The 15,244-nt window shown below is 45.2% G+C and overlaps 1 protein-coding gene across 3 annotated transcripts in view; it reads right to left on the bottom strand.

Annotated features, from left to right (window-relative positions):
- Positions 1–15,244, bottom strand: part of VWA8 (von Willebrand factor A domain containing 8) — a 686,916-nt gene that overhangs the window by 168,428 nt on the left and 503,244 nt on the right. The gene's annotated exons all lie outside the window — the stretch shown is intronic.

The raw sequence follows: 15,244 nt of genomic DNA, 5'->3' as shown, positions 1-15,244 counted from the left end.
TGGTTACTAGGACCACCCTGCATCCTAACAACCAATTACCTGCTTGTTAACTTGAAAAGTTAACTTGGACAGCTCACAAACTCCAATATTATGTGGAAAGCCTTCCCAGTAGGGTGGCGCCTGGTACAGTGCCTTGAAAAAGTATTCATACGCCTTGAAATTTTCCACATTTTGTCATGTTACAACCAAAAACATAAATGTAATTTATTCAGATTTTATGTTGAAAGACCAATACAAAGTGGTACATAATTGTGAAGTGGGAGGAAAATGATAAATGGGTTTCAAAATGTTTTACAAATAAACATCTGAAAAGCGTGGTGTGCATTTGTATTCAGCCCCCCTGAGCCAATAATTTGTAGAACCACCTTTCGCTTACAGCTGCAAGTCTTTTTGGGTTTACCTCTACCAGCTTTGCACATCTAGAGAGTAAAATTTCTGACCATTCTTCTTTGCAAAATAGCTCAAGCTCTGTCAGATTGGTAGAGAGCATCTGTGAACAGCATGTTTCAAGTCTTGCCACAGATTCTCAATTGGATTTTGGTCTGTACTTTGGCTGAGACATTCTAAAACATGAATATGCTTTGATCTAAACCATTCCATTGTAGCTCTGGCTGTAGGTTTAGAAAAATTGTCCTGCTGGAAGGCGAACCTCTGCCCCAGTCTCAAGTTTTTTGCAGGCTCTAACAGGTTTTTTATAAACTTGCCCTGTATTTGGCTCCATCCATCTTCCCATTAACTCTGACCAGTTTCCCTGTCCCTGCTCAAGAAAAAAATTGCCACAACATGATGCTGCCACCACCATGATTCACGGTAGGGATGGTGTGTTCAGGGTGATGTGCAGTGTTAGTTTTCTGCCACACATAGCGTTCGCTTTTAGGCCAAAAAGTTACATTTTGGTCTCATCTGAGCAGAGCACCTTCTTCCACATGTTTGCTGTGTCCCCCACATGGCTCCTCGCAAACTGCAAATGGAGATTCATATGGCTTTCTTTCAACAATGGCTTTCTTCTTGCCACTCTTCCATAAAGGCCAGATTTGTGGAGTGCACGGCTAACAGTTGTCCTGTGAACAGATTCTCCCACCTGAGGTGTGGATCTCTGCAGCTCCTCTAGAGTTAGCATGGGCCTCTTGGCTGCTTCTCTGATGAATGCTCTCCTTGCCCGGCCTGTCAGTTTAGGTGGACGGCCATGTCTTGATAGGTTTGCAGTTGTACCATACTCTTTCCATTTTTGGATGATGGATTGAACAGTGAAAAGTGTGGCATGCATTTGTATTCAGCCCCCCTGAGTCAATACTTTGTAGAACCACCTTTCACCTTTCACTGCAGTTACACAGTTAAAGCTGCAGGTCTTTTTGGTTATGTCTCTACCAGCTTTGCACATCTAGAGAGTGAAATTTTTGCCCATTCTTCTTTGCAAAATAGCTCAAGCTCTGTCAGATTGGATGGAGAGCATCTGTGAACAGCAATTTGCTTTGATCTAAACCATTCCATTGTAGCTCTGGCTGTATGTTTAGGGTCGTTGTCCTACTGGAAGGTGAACCTCTCTGCCCTAGTCTCAAGTCTTTTGCAGGCTCTTACTGGTTTTCTTCTAAGATTGCCCTGTATTTGGCTTCATCCATCTTCCCATCAACTCTGACCAGCTTCCCTGTCCCTGCTAAAGAAAAGCATCCCCACAACATAATGCTGCCACCACCATGTATCAAGGTAGGGATGGTGTGTTCCAGGTGATGTGCAGTGTTAGTTTTCCGCCACACATAGCGTTTTACTTTTAGGAAAAAAAGTTCAGTTTTGTTCTCATCTGACCAGAGCACCTTCTTCCACATGTTTGCTGTGTCCCCCACATGGCTTCTCGCAAACTGAAAATGGAATTTCTTATGGCTTTCTTTCAACAATGGCTTTCTTCTTGTCACTCTTCCTTAAAGACCAGATTTGTGGAGTACACGGCTAATAGTTGTCCTGTGGACAGATTCTCCCACCTGAGCTGTGGATCTCTGCAGCTCCTCCGGAGTTAGCATGGGCCTCTTGGCTGCTTCTCTGATGAATGCTCTCCTTGCCCGGCCTGTCAGTTTAGGTGGACGGCCATGTCTTGAGAAGTTTGCAGTTGTACCATACTCTTTCCATTTTTGGATGATGGATGAACAGTGCTCCGTGAGATGTTCAAAGCTTTAAACTTCTCTACAACTTTATGTCTGACCTGTCTGGTGTGTTCCTTGGTGATGCTGTTTGTTCACTAAGGTTCTCTAACAAACCTCTGAGGGCTTCACAGAACAGCTGTATTTATACTGAGATTAAATTATACACAGGTGGACTCAATTTACTAATTAGGTGACTTCTGAAGGCAATTGGTTCCACTAGATTTTAGTTAGGGGTATCAGAGTAAAGACAGCTGAATACAAATGCATGCCACTCTTTTCAGATATTTGTAAAGAATGTTGAAAACCATTTATCATTTTCCTTCCACTTCACAATTATATGCCATTTATGTTTTTGGTTGTAACATGACAAAATGTGGAAAATTTCAAGGGGTATGAATACTTTTTCAAGGCACTGTATAGCAAAGGCAAATCCATATGTCCATGGTTTTGAAATGGGAGGTCCAACAAGTGTCTGCATGTGAACTAAGTCATAACTTTGCATGTACCATTTGCAAACAGCTAATTGAGAGTAAAAATATTTCCGTGACCAATGCTACACACCATTTTTGGACTATGGAACTATAGGGAAACTGTTTTTTTTTTTCATTTTGGATAGAGCAAGGGAGAGTTATTACCCCTGTCAGATTTTTTTTTCGCCATCTGTGTCCTTCACTTCCTGTCCCATTGCTAAACAGTAAGTGAGAGGAAATCCCTGAAAATTAAGGGAATTCCGTGGGGACCCCATGTTACCAGAACTAGTGTCCCCAATGGAAGATTTCCCCTCTATTACTTTTCTTGGGACAACCCAAAAAATAGGATTTTTATAACAGCTTAACTGTAAAATCCTTTTCTTGGAGTACATCATGGGACACAGAGCAGCATAGTAATTACTATGTGGGATGTCCCATAGCAATGCTATTTGAGGGGAGGGAGACACAACCCGTAGGGCGCCAAGAGACTTGAGGACCTATACTGTTGCCTGCAGCACACTGCGCCAAAAGGCGATATCCTAATGCCTTCATACATCCACCTGATAGAACTTGGTGAATGTATGTACTGAAGACCAAGTTGTGGCCTTACAGATCTGAGCCATGGAGGCCAGGTGACGCACTGCCCAAGAAGCACTAACTGCTCTGGTAGAGTGCGCTTTGACTTGAAAAGGTGGAATCTTGCCCCTTAAATCATAAGTCTGAATTATAATTTGCCGAATCCACTCAGCGACAGTGGATTTCGATGCTGCCTGTCTTTTCTTAGGACCTTTTGGCAGTATAAATAAGACATCAGTCTTCCGGATCTGAGCAGTCATCTTTCAATAGACTTTGACCGCTCTCACCATATCAAGACAATGTAGTGACTTCTCTTCCCTGGAACATGGTTTTGGAAAAAACGATGGCAGGACAATATCTTGGTTCAGGTGGAAACCTGAGACCACTTTTGAAGAAAACCTGGACGAGGGCGCAACCCACTCTGTCCTCGTGAATAATCAAGTATGGCTCTTTACAAGAAAGAGCAGCCAATTCCGAAACCCTCCTTGCTGAGGATATAGCAACCAAGAACACTAACTTCCTTGTCAGAAGGACTAAGGGAATATGCTGTATCGGTTCAAAAGGCTGTTTTTGTAACACTGACAAAACTAAGTTCACGTCCCAAGGGTTCAAAGATGATCTAACTGGCGGATTGCATAAAACCACGGACTAAAGAATGTGAAGCAAGTGGTCTTTGAAATAAGAATGATAAATCTGGGACTTGGCCCTTAAAGTGGTTGTATAGCCTATTTGTTAACTTTTACCTACAGGTAAGCCTATAATAAGGCTTACCTGTAGGTAAAAAAAAATATCTCCTAAACCTGTATGGTTTAGGAGATATTCCCCTTGCTATGAGCCGCTGACTGCAGCGGCGCATGCGCACAGGGGATTCTCGGCTGAAGGCCCGGCAGCTGCCGGACCTTGCCGGGGAAGAAATCTCCCGCGTGCAAGCGCGGGAGTGACGATATCGCGGTTTCAGCCACTCACAGCGCTGGAGCCGCGATACCCGGAAGACACGCCGAGGCAACATGACAGCTCCCTCGGCGTGGACCAGGTAAGATACCGACGGCTCGTTCTAAGGTATTTCATAATGAGCTAGTATGCGGTGCATACTAGCTCATTATGCCTTTTGCCTTACAGGGGTAAAAAAAAAAAAAAATGTCAGCGGGTATACAACCGCTTTAATAGTACTCAAGGCCAACTTCATCTCTAACCCTAATTGTAGAAAGGCAAGAATTCTGCCTATGATATACCTCCGAGGGTGCCAACCCTTGGATTCACACCAGGAAACATAAGCCCTCCAGACTCTATAATATATAGTTCTGGAAGCTGGCTTCCTTGCATTAATCAGGGTAGAGATAACTGACCCGGAAAGCCCACGCTTCTTTATAATGTGGGTTTCAAAAGCCAAGCCCTTAAATTTAGAGTTTGTAAGGTAGGATGGAATATCGGCCCCTGTGAGAGTAGGTCTGGCCGTAGTGAAAGGGACCATGAATCTTCCACCGCCATCTTTACGATTTCTGCATACCAGGACCTTCTTGGCCACGCTGGGGCCACCAGAATTACTGGGTTTCTTTCCAGCTTGATCCTGCAAAGAAGTCGTGGCAGCAACCGAATAGGGGGAAATGGATAAATCAGTGAGAACTGATCCCACGGGGTCACCAACGCTTATGTTCCGCATGTGAGTGGATCCCTCATCCTGGACACAAAGTTGACCAACTTCGTGTTAAACCTGGACGCCAGAAGATCTACGTCCGGAGTCCCCCATTTCTGGCAAACAGCCTGAAAAATGGCGGGTTGAACAGACCATTCCCCTAGGAGCAACTGCTGGTGGCTCAAGAAGTCCGTCTGCCAATTCTCTACTCCCGGAATGAAAACTGCTGATAGGCACGGAACATTCCTTTCTGCCCAAGTTAGGATATGGTTCACCTCCCTCTGTGCTGCGAGACTCCTGGTGCCCCCTTGGTGATTGATGTAAGCCACAGCTGTGGCATTGTCGGATTGGATCCTGACAGGACAACCCCTTAACCTGAATGTTCAGGCCTTTAGAGCCAGACCTACTGCCCGGATCTCTAGGATGTTGATGGGCAAGGTCCTTTCTGTCCTTGACCACTGTGTCCCTGGACAGTTGTCTTTTCTAGCACTGCTCCCCAGCCTGAAAAGGCTGGCATCTGTCGTTACCACTTCCAGATAACTGGTCTGAAGGATTTTCCTTTCAGCATATTCTGGGTTAGCAACCACCAACTGAGGCTTTGGGACACCTTTAGGGACAGCCGCATTGGCAAGTCTAAAGCTTGAATCATTTTGTTCCAAGCAGACAGGATACTGTTTTGCAAGAGTCTCGAATGGAACTGGGCATAGGGAACCGCTTCGAATGAAGCCACCATCTTTCCTAACAACCTCATGCAAAGGCGAATGGATCGATGTCCTTTTTGACCTGACCATCTGCACCAGCTCTCTTATGGAGTTGATCATTGCCTGAGGCAAGAACACCTTTTTCTGAGCTGTGTCTATGATCAGACCCAAGTACTCCAGCCTTTTTAGCAGTTTTAAGGAAGACTTCTCTAGGTTGAGAATCCAACCTAGACTTTCCAGGTAACTGGTTGCAATGCGCACGCTCTGCTCCAAACGAGCCAAACAACTGGTCTATTAGCAATAGATCGTCTAGGTATGCCAAGACTGTTATGTCCTGTGCCCTTAACCTGGCTAGAGGTGGGGCCAGAACTTTTGTAAACCCCCGGGGTGCTGTAGCTAGCCTGAAGGGCAAGGCTACAAACAGAAAATGCTGCTGTTCTATCTCGAACCTCAGAAACCTTTGGTGAGCCGGAAATATAGGGGCATGCAGATATGCATCCCTGATGTCGAAAGACGCCAGAAGTTCTCCTTCTTGTAGGATAGAAACCACTGACCCGATTGACTTCATGCGAAAAGAGCGGATCTTCAGAAACTGATTTAGATTATGTAGATCTAGAATGGGTCTGACATCTCCATTCGGTTTTGGTACCGTAAAGAGGTTTGAATAAAACCCCAAACCTTGCTCTTCTGTGGGGATTTGTATGATCACCCCCTAAGCCAGTAATCTGTCTAGTGCCTGAAACAGAGATTGCCTTTTCCCTGGATCTTTGGGAACGTTTGACCTCAGAAAACAAGACAGTGGAAACTCCCAAAATTCTAGTTTGTACCCTAGAGACACAGTGGAGATGACCCATCTGTCCTGAATTTCCTCTTGCCAGACTTCTGAGCATTGCAGAAGTCTATTCCCCCACTCTGGAGAGGGGGGGGCGCCCCTTCATAATGAGGCTTTAGAATTCTGTTTTGCAGGTTTCCACCCCCAGGACTTCTTTTGTGCCTGGGCCTGACCCTGAGGCTTTCCTCTAGAGTCGGAAGGCAGAGGCCGTCACCACTGCCTAGAGGCAGATGTACCTGGCACAGGAGAAAGAGTCCGCTTAAATGAAGGGCGTTTATTCTTTCTTTTGACTGGCAAAAGAGTACTTTTCCCACTAGAAATCATTTGGATGTATTTGTCTAAATAATCCCCAAATAGCCGATCTCCATGAAAAGGAAACCCAGTCAGGAGCTTCTTGCATGGTGCTTCGGCTGACCAATTTTTTAACCACAGGATCCTACGCATGTGTACTAGCACAAGCGCAAGGCAGGACGCCTGGTGAATAGACTCTTTAATGGCGTCTATGGCAAAACATAAAGCACTTGGTAGTTCGGCCAAATCCCGGGCTTGTTGTACAGGAACCTCTTTAAGGGTTGTCTAAACTGGTCCTTTAGGGATTGACAGATGCCTATTGCAGCGACTGCAGGCTGAGTAACCGCACCTGCCAAAGAAAAAGAGGGTTTTAACAGGAATCCCAACCTTTTATCTATTGGATCCTTAAGCATTTTGTGCATTGTCTACTGGACATGTTAGACTTTTATTCACACTAGAAATCGCAGCGTCAACTGCTGGTACATTCCATCTTTTGGTGAATTTCTCCTTCACGGGATAGAGAACTGAGACTCTCTTGAGGGAGAAAATGCTTATTCGGGTGATCCCATTCAGCAAAAATAAGCTGTTCCAATAATGTATGGACAGGAAACGCATGCAAAGGCTGTCAGGGTTTTAAGGAACTCAAAGAAGAAACGGAACTTTCAGCTGACTCCGTTAGGGGTGGCTTGAAAGTGGAACAAACCATCTCTGTAAAGTATTGCACCAGCAATTTTTCAGCTTGCGAGGCTGAAAAGGGTTCATCCACCATTGTTTCCTCTGCAGAGGAGTAATCGGTTTGTCTTCCCTCCTGGTCACCTGAGGGTAACACCTCATCCCTCATCCTCCACCCACTGTCCCCTTGGTGAAGGGTCTAAGGTGGGGGAGGGGGATCTAACACGCTTAGTATCCTTTTGGATGGAGGATGCGATTAAAGCCACTAATCTTCCTTCTAGGCCCAGCAGGGCGGAGGAAAATGCGTCTTCAGTCACGTATACAGGGGCTGAGATGTGAGCAGCTGCACCACCAATTGGTTCCAATGACTCACCCGGCTTGCCCCATCTGGTATTTAAGGGAGGATGACAGTGTGGAGGCACGACTGGAGTTCCCAGCGCCTAGGGGTGGAATTTTTGGTACCTTCTTTGTGGTGTCTTTTTTGGAAGCCATAGTGCTAAGCACAAAAGCAGAGGCACTAAGTAAATGCACTATATGCTGAGTAATAATCTAGCAATACAAATGCCGCTATAAAGTTCAGCTTGGTGCTGAGTAAAATGTATTTTTTCCTGTACTGGAAATGCCTGTATGCATCTTTTCCGTATGTGCCCCCAGCGCTACTGTGTCCTGTGTGTCAGACCACCATCTCTCCAGTTGCATTCAAGGTAGAGATCTCCTGCTTGAGAAACGTCTTGCTTTAAATGTCTCAGTTGCAAAGCTCTGCTCACGCCCCAGCGCCTAAGCAACGCCCCCTCGTGCATTAAGCCCCCCTTGTTTAAAATTAACAGCAGTCCGCGCGCGGATGGCATTCGGGTCTGGCAGTGCAGACCCATAAGAGGGGAAGACCAGGAGAGGCTGGGGAGGCGCTTCACTTTATGGCTACTGTGGGGAATATATAGATAGGGAAGCCGTTGCCGCCGCTGCACCCCCCGGGGGTACAACTGCTGTTTTACCTCCCAGCCCCTTAGTTCCCCCAGGGGGGAGAAGAACATGCTGAAAGTTCAAGATTAGGAATACCCCTTCGCTGCTGAGACCAACACATGCTGTTTTAGCTGGACACTGAGCTGACTGAGAAGCAACATATCAAGGTATGTGCATTTACTCCCTCTAGTTGATGCTTTAAGGCATGACAACATTTTACTCATGGAAGAAAAAAAACATAGGTGGACTTTTTACAGTTCCTAGGCTTCTTCCCTTCCCTTATCTTCGCCGCAGGATACTGCTGTGACAGACAGATTCAAACTTCACCCATCACGGTGGGCTGTGTTAGCAAACCTTCAATGACCGGGTCCCTTTTATCAGGGTTCGACTCCCTTGGAGCTGTATTAGCACCCCGCCAGGAAAATCTTTAGGTAATTGTAAGCATGACCAGAAGCTCTGGGTCCCAGGGTCCAGCCCTGCAAGGAGAGGCGTTACAGGCAAAACCTTATGCTTCATATACAAGGCCCGGGTACCATCCACCTTGGCCTCAGCGGCACTTTGGATGGATCTGGTCTATGGAGGCTGTTTAAAACCAGCAAAGATCCCTCCAGTGGAGCTCCTCTGAGCACATCTTCACTCGTGACCAACAGCTTAGACAATGGCGAAATAACTGAGGTGCTCCATGTATGGGAGGGGTTATATAGGGAGGCAACTTCCTGTTTAGGGTTTGCCAGTGTCCATCAACTGAAGGTGGTTCTATAACCCACATAGTAATTACCATGCTGCTCTGTGTCCCATAATGTACGATAAAGAAATTGGGATTTTCTTTTACTTTCAATGATAATGGTAAACATGACGAATTGTGATGGGGGAATTACAGATGTTTTGTACACTGGTACAGGTGTTTTATGGAGACACTGACAGATGTACATGGGTACAGGGGTGCCAGTGGTGCTTGGTGTACTGTTCGTGGGGGGGATCTGTGACAGCTCTGTGTGTAAAATCATCCCTACACACAGAGCTGTCACAGATTCCCCCCTCCCACACACTGAGCTCTCACTGAAATCAGCGGGGAGAACTGTCACAGAGACACACGTCCCTGTTTACGCTGTGAAGGCTGTGATTGGGCACAGACGTCATGTGATCAGGAGGGCCAATAACAGCGCCCATATCCCGATCCTGTCTTTGCTGTGTCCTGTGATCACAGCCATCACAGGGCAGAGCTGCAGGCACTTGTTCTGAGGGGCGTTCCTGTGTGTCCACTCAGAAAGAGGAAATGCCCACCCGGCCATTTATGTACAGTGGCCAGGTGGGAGGAGGTTAAAGAGGTTACATTCTGTTGTAAGAAAGGGAAGAGGGAATCTCCCCAAGAGATAAATAGACAGCAAAAAACCCCACAAAAAAACAACCTGACAGAGACACCAGTCCTTTCCTTAACTATTCAAAACAAAACAAAAATGAAAACATATTGCTGCAATTCCACTGTAATAGAAGTATACTGGGTGATGGGTAACAACTGTGCTGTTTTTAAAGCATACCCTTCAAGAGTCTGGTTAGACAACATAGGTTACATCAAAATTGCAAACTAAGGTGCAGGTGACCTTTACATGTCATTTTAATGTAATTTCTCGACAGGCTGCTTGCAAAAAGTGGCATTTAGAACCCAAGTAGTACACTGAGTTTTGTAGCACTAAGGTGATTTTGTTATTTAGGAAAGCTCTTCAGTAAACAATACCATGAATTTTGGCTCCTGTATTTAACATCTTACTAAAAATAAAGTGGTTGCATATGTGTTATAATGAATTATGTGGCAAAAGCACGAGCTGCTTCACAGTTAATAAATGAGTCATATTACCCAAAAATACACCAGCTCCTTCACATATTCTTCACACATACTACGTGAAATGAATTTGTCACCTTAAATTCATGCGGCTCATAAATGTACTAAATTAAGAAGGGCTAAATTGACACTGGTATAATCTTGGATACCTGCATCGGTGGTATTCACCTGAACTCCCATCTTCTCTGCTGGGACACCAGTCATACCACACATTTACAATACATACAGCATTTGCACTACACTCATGATGAGTATGGCGGTTAACTCAGCAAAAGGTCCTCAGATATTAAAGTGGACCTTGCAGTGGAAATAAAAAAAAAAAAGCGCCCTTCCCCTTAATTATTAGCAGATTTAAAGCAAGAAGAATAAAAAACTATAGGGCAAAAAGTCAAAAAATATACTTACCTCAACCCGGCTCCTGACTAGGGATGAGCTTCGAGTTCAAGTCTAACTCGTGTTCGACTCGAACATCGGCTGTTCGCCAGTTCGCCGAACAGCGAACAATTTGGGGTATTCGTGGCAAATTCGAAAGCCGTGGAACACCCTTTAAAAGTCTATAGGAGAAATTAAAAGTGCTAATTTTAAAGGCTTATATGCATGGTATTGTCATAAAAAGTGTTTGGAAACTTGGGTCCTGCCCCAGGGGACATGGATCAATGAAAAAAAAAAAGTTTTAAAAACGGCCGTTTTTTCGGGAGCAGTGATTTTAATAATGCATATTATTATTATTAAGGGGGGCGGGGCCCCCCGTTACGTAACTGGGTGACCCCGCCCCCTCTGACGTCACGGGGAAACCCATAGGGAAGTCCCTGTCAAGTCCCCATGCATCAGAGGGGGGGCGGGGTCACCGGGTGGCCCCGCCCTCCGTTATTTAAGAAGTGTCAGAAGACGAGAAGCGTCATACAGCGGGAGCCTCCCATGGATGCGGAGCGGCCTGAGAACAAAGCAGGGAAGAAGACGCCGCGGAGGAAGATGCCGGACGAGAACACCAGAGCAAGAAGCAGAGTATCGGAGGAAGAACCAGAGGAAGAAGAAGATAGAGGAATAAACCGAAGGACGATAGAAGAAAGAAGACCCGAAGAAGATGGAAAGAAGGAGACTTTAAATAAAGGAATTGCCAAAAAGTGTCTCTTGTCATTTTTAACATTTTTGACACTTTTTTTGTGAAATGGTACCATTACCATTTCACACGGGGGGCAGGATCTGGGGGTCCCCTTGTTAAAGGGGGCTTCCAGATTCCGATAAGCCCCCACCCGCAGACCCCCACAACCACCGGCCAAGGATTGTGGGGATGAGGCCCTTGTCCTCATCAACATATGGATAAGGTGCTTTGGGGGGCCGCTACCCCAAAGCACCCTCCCAATGTTGAGGGCATGTGGCCTGGTAAGGTTTAGGAGGGGGGGCGCTCTTTCGTCCCCCCTCTTTTTCGGCGGGCTGCCAGGTTGCATGCTCGGATAAGGGTCTGGTATGGATTTTTGGGGGGACCCCACGCCATTTTTTAAAAAATTTTGGCACGGGGTTCCCCTTAAAATCCATACCAGACCTGAAGGGTCTGGTATGGATTTTGAGGGGGACCCCCACGCCATTTAAAAAAAAAATTTGGCGCGGAGTTCCCCTTAATATCCATACCAGACCTAAAGGGCCTGGTATGGAATTTAGGGGGACCCCAATGCCATTTTTAAAAAAATTTTGGTTCAGGGTTCCCCTGTGGGGAAATCCCATGCCGTTTTTATCAATGAACTTTTATGTGTATTGCCGGACCGACAATTCAATCCCATGCCGTTTTTATCAATGAACTTTTATGTGTATTGCCAGACCGACAATTCATTAATAGCCGAGAGTAGTTTTAAATGACTTTTTTTCCTTTGAAATGTCATTTTGCTGTCAGACTGTTCTAAACACGGGAAACATGCGCCCCTTTACAGGCATACTATAGACACCCCCCAGGTACGAAATTTAAAGGAACATTACACTTTTATTGTTTCACTTTAAGCATTATTAAAATCACTGCTCCCGAAAAAACGGCTGTTTTTAAAACTTTTTTTTGCATTGATACATGTCCCCTGGGGCAGGAACCAGGTCCCCAAACACTTTTTATGACAATAACTTGCATATAAGCCTTTAAAATTAGCACTTTTGATTATTCATGTTCGAGTCCCATAGACTTTGACGGTGTTCTTGTGTTCGAAGAAATTTTTTGCCTGTTCGCATGTTCTGGTGCGAACCGAACAGGGGGGAGTTCGGCTCATCCCTACTCCTGACTGTGGTGAGAGTGACATCATCATCATTCTTCCAGCGAGATACAAAGGAATGTTGAGTATTCAAATCTCACAAGAACACACCTCAACCTGTGCTAGAGCGTTTGCTCGTAAGATCTGAGATATCCCAGAGATCTCTCCAATGATCTCTCCATCCACTGCACAGTTAACTCTTTTAATATTGTTTATTTTTCCTATTCTGTATTGTTCCGTGGAACTATATGAAAGTATGATCAGCTTGAGGTGTAAGTTTTCCCCAGTGGCGGGCATGCGTCTCTCCAGGGTGGGAAGGTTCTCCGTTCAGTCGGAGAGCCCTTTCCACTCCTACCTGGGTGACGGCCAATATCCAGGCCGCCTCCCCTTTTTGGTCACACGCGTGCGCGTACATTGCGAAAGCAATGTGCAGTGTGGAGAGACAGACCCGGTGATGTCAGATGCCGGGGTCAGCCGACCGGAAGGTGTGGACCTGGTTGGAGACATAAAAAGGCGCATAGTGCGGCCTCTAGTTAGATGGCTGCTCCCCGGGGGTAAACGGCGCTTAAGGCAATATACGGTAAGTCATCTCCTTTGTAACATATACCATACCTTATACTAATCGTGGAAATTTCAATACCCGTCTTGAAGTGCACTGGATATAGTGTTCTAACCTGTAGCACTGTTGCTACAAATACATGTGTATCTTTGGTGTATGGTCCTTCATGTGTATCTACCTATGCTGGTGTATAGTCCTTCTCTTTCCTTACACACGCGCACACACACACACACACACATATATATCTATCTCAGGGACTGTGATTCTGTTGTGATTGATTCCTTTGGGAATCTTCCAACATAGTCCCTATCAGGGGCGGACTGATAACTCATGGGGCCCCCGGGCAATAGGAGATTATGGGGCCCCCAGGCAATCAGAGATTATGGGGCCACACAGTATACACATACACAGTATACACATACATGTACACACAGTATACACAGACAGATGTAAAAAAAACACAGATTTATACATACTGTCCCTGGTTTTACTGAGGCTGGCAACCCTGATGGGGCCCCCTAGTGGCCCAGGGCCCTCGGGCAGTGCCCGAGTGGCTCAATGGTCAGTCCGCCCCTGGTCCCTATCTGCAAGCAACAACTTGAAAATTTTCTTTAAATAAACTTCCATATCCACGAAATGACATTTCCTCCAGCCTTGTGCCCCTGACCCCCAGGTTGCTACACTGAACATCCAGATATATTAGGTTGGTTTTTGATACCTTTGATATTTTTTGGATAACCACTGTACTCTATTTTTCTTTCCTAATCTCCATTGGTTCTTTTCCCTTATCTTCCTTCCTCCCCTTTCTTTCCCCTCCTCTTTCCCTCTCCCTCCCCCTTCCTTTTCCTCCCCCTCTCACACCTATCGTTCATTTCTTTTCCTCCCCCTCCTCCCCATCCCAACCTTTTCCCCTTTCTTCTCCCCCCCTTATCCCTTTCCTCCCCCTCCCCCCCATTTTTTCCCTTTTCTTTCAACCAATTCTTTCCCTCTGATAACAGATTACCGATCTCATTATTATACATGCATTTTGAAATCGTATAATTCAGCACTCCCCAGTGTGTCCAGTGTCCGCCTTGGGGGGACTTTGGGAGGCTACCTTTGGGTACCTCTATCCTGCTGCCTTATGTTCCATTGGTTTCTTCGGGTAAGCAATAAATGAATGTATGGACCCCCAAACTATATGCGAACACTCTATTATTTATCAAGTACAATTGTTTTTTATTTATTCTTCACCCTCTGTTGTTGCACTATAGACTACTTGTTATGGCTGTTTGATTATGAGATTATGCCTATTTTGTAGATGACAATGATGGACTCCTCCTGAGGAAGAGGCCTATGCCATGAAACATGTAGAGGACTGTGTCAAGATCTACATTTCTTATCTTAATCATGTTTTTCTATTAATAAATTATTATATTTTAATCATACCTCTTACCTAATCCTTGGGTACCAAGATAGTCAAATGCTCTCCATTTTTGCCAGGGGCATGTTTTGGGCAGCCCCAGGTATCTCTCTTTAATACTAAACCATTGTGGACGATGGTACCCGACCCTATCGCTAAATTATTCAGATTAAGGCACTCCTTCAAATTATATCTCCAAGGATGGTAATGTTGCCCCCTGCAGTACAGCACCGGGGTTAAAGTAAGTATATGGTATATGCAAAAACTTTTTTTTTTCCATTTGTTATTCTTTTTTATTTTTTTATTTTATTTTATTTAAAGACTGCAAGGTTCCCTTTGAAGACATGTATGATAAATTTGCACTTGAGAACCTTAAAATTCTGGCATCAAAGATGCAGATTTTTATTTACCTCTTTGATTCCACTGGGGGAGATTTTCACACATCTTGTCTCTGTGACGCATATACAAGAAAAGGAAGGGGGTGTGGGCATCACTGAGACAGAAAGTCATAGACAGCAATGCAAACATTCGTAGATATTGTAACCCTTCTTCACTCTACAACAGTGGTACTGAATTAACATTCACAGAGGTCCAGTTAGCAAAATTTTCTACCAGCAGAGGTCCAAATTGCATGTTTTGTGATGACTCAGATCATTCACATAACAGTCCCCTCCTCCCCAAACCCAATATCACAATCCTTTTTTTTTTTTTTTTTTTTTTAATATAAGTGCCCTCAGTCCACCATGCACATGAAATTACAATCCCACCTTCATATCAAGATCCCCCTCTACATCACAGTCCCCCTCTTCACAGAAGTGTCCTCAGTCCCCCTCAAATTACACACCCCCTAACCTATGATGTCCTCAGCTCCCCTTCATATCACGCACCCTCCACTCCTTGCATAGTAGTGTTACCACCCCCCTTTCACATCACATCACGCCA

This window comes from Aquarana catesbeiana, linkage group LG02, assembly GCF_042186555.1.
Source record: "Aquarana catesbeiana isolate 2022-GZ linkage group LG02, ASM4218655v1, whole genome shotgun sequence".
NCBI classification, from domain to species: Eukaryota; Metazoa; Chordata; class Amphibia; order Anura; family Ranidae; genus Aquarana; species Aquarana catesbeiana.
This window is presented reverse-complemented; position numbering and strand designations above follow the sequence as displayed.